Consider the following 7,871-nt stretch of genomic DNA (forward strand, 5'->3'; position numbering starts at 1 on the left):
TATTGTGCGACCCAAGATCAACCATTAATGAAGGAAGAAGGGATCCCAAGTGGAGCGGGATCAGTGAACCATTTAAGAAGGGACTACGTAATGTACCTTCACTTACTCCTTCCAAATACTTGTCACAGTTGATAACCTCCATAACCTCCATTTAGGCTCTCTTACGACCGATATTTAGAGGCAACTGCACACGTGTTAAGATAAACACAATAGCATTCCAGTGTTCGATCAGAGCACTACAGTCACCATAACCTCTTAGTGATAATATTCAATAAATTATAACCTACTTCTTGTTACAGTAAATCATAATCTCACCAGTGACATGCAGATAATAAGAAATTGATTATCCCCTAATTATCCGATGAACATCCAAGTTATATCAACACCATACGATTATCAAGAAATATAAAGATCATTTGTAATTTAACCAAGGTTAATAATTCCCATTGGAAATAAAGTAAAATAAATGAATCAAACAGCAATAATAAAGATATGCGTTAATTATTGAATCGATGCATTAACCCTTTACTTGCCCGGCAACCCCGCACAACATCTAGTGGGTTTTGGTTCTAAGTTGATTTTTGCACGTTTGGCTGACGAGTCAGATTGTGGAATTATTTTCCGAACAACCGTATATATTTACAACCTGTATAAAAATTAATTCCACTAATCCGGCTCATACAACCAAACGTGTAGAATTAACAAAGAAACCACTAGATGTTGTGTGGGAGAATGCGTAGCAAATGGAGGGGTTAATGTACTGATTCAATAATTAACATATATAATTCTTACTCCTGTTTATTCCATTTATTTTCAATTTATTTCCAATTTAGTGATGATTAATCGTGATGAGGTTATGAATGACCTTTATGCTTCTCAATAATATTTTGGCGTTGTGATGTAATTCTATTGAAAAACCAGAGGGTTGTGAGATTTCTGATCCTCTGGACGATACGTGTGAATTAGTGATTTACTGTGGAAAGAAATATACTATAAAATTATTGTCACTTTAAATACTTATGACTGTTTGTTGTGCCATTGACGAACACAACTGTTCTTCTCTGCGTCGTGGTCTTGGCACGAGTTGCAGATGCCTTGTTGTGCTATTGAACGAACACAATTGTTCTTCTCTGCGCCTTGGTCTTGGCACGAGTTGCAGATACCTCAATAATGTCGAGTGAGTGAACACAAGCCTAAGATTGACGTTAGAGGAAATCCGCATCACTGTATGGTGTGAGTTGCTGGTCTTGTTTAGTGAGCATGCGCGGGAAATTTGTGGACACTAAGTGCTTGTAGGTCCGTTTTCTAAGTTGATCGTGAATTGAAGAATTAATACTAATGAAGACTTACTTGAAGCTGTAGTGTTATATTCCTTTTTTTCCTCACGGGTGTGAAAGTGAAGTTTCAATGCACGAACTGCTTACATTTGAACTTTCCTTGTCTGTCTTTCATGAGATGACGGGAATCTCTTCTTTGGGTCTTACTTGCTTGGCGAAATTATCTGTATCTGTGGTCACTAATCACAGAATGAAAGCTATTTTTACAAGACTCAGCTGAACGACTTTTTCCCTGTTCCTGCTTCTTGGGAATTGTCGTGAATTTTCGTTAGAATAAGTGTTGGTACATTGCTTTTGTCCTTCTTAAATAGTTCACTGACTCGATTCCACTAGTAACCCCTTCTTTTTTCTTGTATCCATTCAGAGTGCGACTTTTGGCGGCATAATTAATCATGCACGCCTTCATTTCCACTTCCTTCCGGGTTTAGTCTTGAATATGCTAAAATCGGCGAAAGTGTCTGAAGGGAGGGGTCGTCTCCTATTCGTCTTCTCATCCTTCTCTGAGACTTATCGATATGGGAGATCCTCTGGGAGCGCTGTCGATTGACTAGCGCGATCGGTAAGATTCGGCATGGTTGAGAACAATGTAAGTATTGTCTTAAGTTGCCGATGCGCACGTACGCCGATTGCCCGATGTCGCACATGCTGGGGTTTTGGGTTGCATGGTCAAGAGTTTTACGTACATCTGGTACTTCCATTGTTCTAAACATTCATAAATGCATCAATCGCGTCATTAACGCGCCAAACAATGAACGTATAGGCAATGCGAAGTAACTAGCATAACTTATTTTCGGGGTTTTCCAGATGTACTGACCTCTTCGTGTTTCCAACGTCGGTGAGAGGGTTTTCTTCAAGCTTTATGATCGAGTAAAATAAGTTTAATGACATTCTAGCTAGATACAATGAGCAGGAATTTTACCGAAGACTATCTACAGTTTAAAGATGTTATACCAGATGTTTTATTGCATTGAAAAGGGTTTCTCAATCTCGAATAAATTTAATATGCATGATATATTTTAATTCTTGTTATATGTTCAATATTGCTTTCATAATAAACAATGTATATTTTCATCAAGTTGATTTAAATTTTGAATATGTTTTAAAATAAAATTATAAATAAGTTTTACGGAAAAAATTATTTACAAACTTTTTCTTTAATTTTATCTATAATATTTCTATAAATTTAAGTAAATATATATTTTCATTATTACATTTGTGTCTAAAAATAGAGTACCTGGCTAGGAGGGCCACATATCTAGAGTTAGGTGTAAACTCCCAGATGGTGGAAGGGAGGACTGCGGGCAAGTGGACAGGATAGTGTATGTATCCAATAATAAATAGATTTGGTATTTGTTTTAGTTTATTGCGATAATTGCATTGGTTGTATTATAATGATTTTAGTTATGCTTGAATGTCTTCGTTTCTTGAGTTTTGTATTGCTATTGCCACAGAGCTGTAATGTGCGTTGCATGTAAAGGTAGAAGGGCGTAGCCTTTTGCTCCTCTATATGTAATGCACGTGGTGGTGGTGTTATACACGTAGTAGGACAAGGTCGTAAACCCCTGTGCTTCCTTGTGCAGTGGCACGTGGCAGTAGCTTGAATTTGCCTTGGTATTGTCTTATTGCTTACGTTGAAGGCTCTGCAGGTGCGCTTTTGGTGGCACTTCATCTTAGTCTGCAGATGTTGCCGCGTACGGCGCCTCGTAAGTCTTTCTTGTGGGAGCTAAACTTGCCCCTTATGCGTTTGCAGATTGTGTGAACTTGGTCGCTCTACATTTCTTTACCTTGTGAGGCATATTGTGTATTATTATCGTTATTAAGAAATAGAACTTTACCTTATGAGTTCTGCAGATTTTGTGCTCTTGATGGCAGCTAGTGATGTCTGCAGGTTGTGCCTCGTACGACAGCTTGTTGTTTATGTTTGTGTTTTTCTGGCTATGCCTCGTATTGTTTGCTGAGTTTGCCTCGAATGGCTCCTTATAGGTTGTGATTATGTTGTGCATTGTGCACCACTGTTTACTTGTTCCTTTTTCCTTGTCTTGCACTGCTGCGAGTGTAGGGTTTGAATTGCACTTATCTTGCACTCGTTATGAGTTGGATATGACTAGACTTTGCCTCTTAATCGGCCTTTACTGTGTATGTTTACATTCTTGTTATTTGGTCTTCCCTTGGAGAAGCAGCCTTGCCGGCTTCTCTGGTGACAAGAGACACTTGTGTGCGCCTTGCTGGCGTCTTTCCTGAAGGCATTCTCTCGGCCACCGCGTGGCCCTTATGAATTTCCTGCTTCTTGGCGTTTCCAATCAGAGCGCTTCTTACTTGCAGTCCCACCATGAGAGGGGGACTTCTTTGGCACGTTCTCGCTTCACTATCTGAGCCACATGTAGCTGACATGATTTTTTGCTAATATTTTTATGACTTGATTATGTCAGAAGTATTATGGCTTGTTTTGCTGGACACTTGGAACCTTGTTCTCGCCAGATGTGTTTATGAATTGTATTTTCTTTAGATATTCGAAGTTTTACTGAATTGTTTAGATTTAGTTAATCCGAGGCGTGTTTGAATGGTATTTCTTGACTATTAAGAGTTCGCCTTTTTCGGAACTCTTATCTCGAATTATCCAGATGTTTAATTAGCTGGGAGTTTTCTTACATTCTTGAACAATTTGATTTATAATTTACTTATATTTTTAGTATAATCTTTTTTAATCTTCTAGTTGTTTAACTGTACATCCTATAATATTTTTCATTATTTACGTATTATTGCGAACTTAATTTTAATTTTATCTTAATTTAAAATTCTCTTTTAACTTTATTTTGTTTTGAATTCTCTCGTAATTTATTCTAATTTTTTTATTTTTGTGAACTTTGTGTAAATAAAATATTGAAAATACTTTTTTAATTTAAATACTTAATGCAATAAATATGTATTTAAATTAAAATTTTAATTTAAGTTTAATATCTTTCGAAGTGTATTAAAAAGTTCAAATGCTGATCAAAATGTTTATAATAATGCTTTTATTTATATTGAAAATCAATTTTTAAATCAATTTCCAAGCGGACATAAATTTCTTAAAACTATTAACTTTACCTTAAAATAGTATTATTATTAATTAACTACATTTTCAATCTAGGCTTTAAACTTGTTGTTATATAATTTTGTAGAATTGCTTAAAACTTAAATTATTTATTAAAAAAAAAACTATTTATAAATCAATCTTTTTCTATAATTTTGTATTAGTGATATATATATATATATATATATAAATGGATGATATCTATAACTATCAAGTATTTGTATTTAAAATGTAGATATTTCTACGAATTTCTAAACTTGATTGGCGTGGAGGGGGAAGGCGCATCGGGCGGAAATTTATGAAAGCACGTAAGAAATAGAAGAATAGAAATAGAGGACTTGGGAAAAGTTCGCATAAAAACGCAAAAAAATGAAGTGAAACCTAAAGAGGTCCCGTATTTATCTTATTTTCATAAAAAGCATGAATGTGTCAAGCCGAAACAATAGAGACTCGTAAATTCTACTACTTAATCTTATCATTTTCTATCGTATTCTATCAGTTTATTTTAAAACCTAATGTGCTTTTATGATGTATAAATTAAAAAATTATAATAATATAAATCAACATTTATAACTAAAAAAATAAGTAATATATATTTATATAATTAGAATATCATGATAACATATATATGCATAATTACATATATAACATATATAACATATGTATGCATTAAAAATAGAGTAATTTAAATTAATAACAACTAATAACGAAATAAAGTATACTATGATAATACATTATGAATAATTTTTAATGTTCAAATATGTACAAATGTGATTATAATATATTATATTATTTTATAGAAATTCTATGAAGAATGCCTTGGCTATTTATTCTTGGGGTACAACAATTATTTTGATTAAACGAAGTAGTAATTATAGTGTCAAATAAATTTTAGAGTATAATTCAAAGTTTCATCACTTATCAAATAATAATTGAGTTAAAAATGGGACATTACAAAATCGCATTTAATCAATTAATTTAGATTCAGTATGAATGAAACTTTGTTTTTTCATTTGATAGCCATCTCTAGTTCTTGCATTGTTAATTTATCGAGATTGCATTTTATTATAATTATAATATGAAGCTAGATGGCTTCTTAATATTTTTATTCAATGTTCAATATAGTCCGATAATTTTATTGGCTTTTAATTAAAATCAAAAATATGATTTTATTTTAGTTTTTTGCAGAAGAATATATATAAAAATTAAAATTTTAAGTTCTTAAAAATCTAAAAATACAACTTAAATCTTTTCGGAAATATAATAAAAATTTTATAGAATATCAATCTTTCATATTTCAAATAATTAGACTATCCAGGAATACAAAAATAAAATTAAGGAAAGAATATAGTAAATTATCTCCTAATTTTACTAATTTTACTACAAGCAACTTCTTAGTTCATTGGCATTAGAATTTTGTTTTTATCTTTTATAATAGAGTATTGTCAGTTGTTCGGAAATCAAATATTGTGTAATCAAATTTTGTATAACTTTCAAAACGTTCACTTTAATCAGAATATCATACGTATATGTATACATTTTTCTGGAATTTTCGTAGTCCTTAGATGAATATAGTATTTCTATGGAGAAATTTCATTTAATTTCTTTTACTACATAATTTCACCTCTGCAAAACAGACGATTTAATAACTCAATTAAAGTATCACATTATTCAAAATATTTTTAGATCAATACCACGTATAACTTTTTGTTATATTCTGGATACATGAAAGTACAGCAAAATAGTAGACGGGAAGTATTTTACAAGACTAAAGTTGTTACACAAAGTGACATTTTTCCACTGAACTCAGTATATTTAAATGTAACATTAGAATTTTATCAAATAATTTAATTTATTAATTATAGTTTTATTTTCATTTTATATAATATTATTCCGATTTATTTTACATGGATCAAAAATATACTCGATTAATAACAAATACATGATTAACCATCGAAGATTTATACATGAAACTTTTGTTTTCCTTCTTATATTTCAATTTGTGAATAAAAGCCAATTAAAATAAGTTAATCTTCATAAATAGTTTACAAATAATGAAAAGTAGTTATAGTAATTTGATTTATAAAAATGTATCAGTTCTGAAATTCAAAGATAATTTTCATATCGATTGAAGTCAAAATAATTTTTGAAGTCAAAATACTGTAAAATAATTTAGACTGAAACTCAACTACTTGAAGTTAAATTGCAAATGAATCAGAAGACCTTTACACTATAATACAATTTTTTAAAGATCTTAAATTAGATACATTGACTGAAATATGAACTCACCTGTAAATCGGGCTTACATCTAGTTTATACCAAACTACGAGAATGTAAGTATCATTGGGTGTTGGTGATAGAATGTCGCAGGGTAATTCAGCTGTGCCATGCAGTACAGCGCTGGCCAGTTGCGGTGGTCCTGTAACAGGAAATACTGATCGGATAGTCGCTACTGCGCCGAACGCTATATACCGCTAGTTTTTGCTACGTTTCTAAAATCTGTTTTTAACAATGTGCATTTGCATTATCATATTTTTTATTTAGTAAAATATTCATGTTTTTAGATTTTCAAACAAATGATTTTTGTATGAGTCAGTTATAAATGTTGGTGATATTTTTATTGAATAATATTATATATTACTAATTATAATAATATATTATAATTATATGATTAACGTAAACGGTTTGAAGTTAATAAATTTAGGTCATTTCTAATATTCCTATTGCATGAAGTAATATTTTTATATAAAAACCTGGTAACGTCTAAAATTTATGAACAGATTTCCACAAACCCTTTCAGAGTTCATCCGGTTTTCATATATTTTTACTTTAGCTGACCTCATATTTTACCTTTTCTTTTACTATTCTTCCTCAGATATTATATCTGAAATATATTTATTTTAGTTGGAATTTACAATATTTAGATTCAATGTATTAAATTATTTTTCAATTTTAAGAAAATTTAATATATGATTTAATAAATAATCCGTCGAATTAAATTTCAAACATTTTTTGTTTGTATTTTAATTTTAAATATAATATGAATGTAATTTCTATGGTTTACAGTAATTTATCCCCTGACATATAGAAAAGATTTTTTAAATGTAAAATATTATTCCAAAATTTGAAAAAATCGAAATTTGAAATTTGAAATGCTGAAAAATAGAAATAAATAACTAAAATGATTGTAGTATTGCCCTATAGAATAGTATTTTGATTTACATAATAATTTTTTATCAGTTTGCAATATATTATTATAAAAATATAAAAATAAACGAACCTTAATAATTATTAAATTAAATTCTACTTGCTTTGTATGCAGACATCCGATATAATTAATTTCTACTGTTCTGATATAAGTAGAAGAGTAAAATAAATAGAGCTAGACATTGTTTTCGACTAAACATCAAAGATAATGCATACATTTTTTAAATTAACGGTATTAACATTAGTCATGTTTA

The sequence above is a fragment of the Ceratosolen solmsi genome, unplaced genomic scaffold (assembly GCF_000503995.2).
Source record: "Ceratosolen solmsi marchali unplaced genomic scaffold, CerSol_1.0 scaffold87, whole genome shotgun sequence".
Taxonomy (NCBI): Eukaryota; Metazoa; Arthropoda; class Insecta; order Hymenoptera; family Agaonidae; genus Ceratosolen; species Ceratosolen solmsi.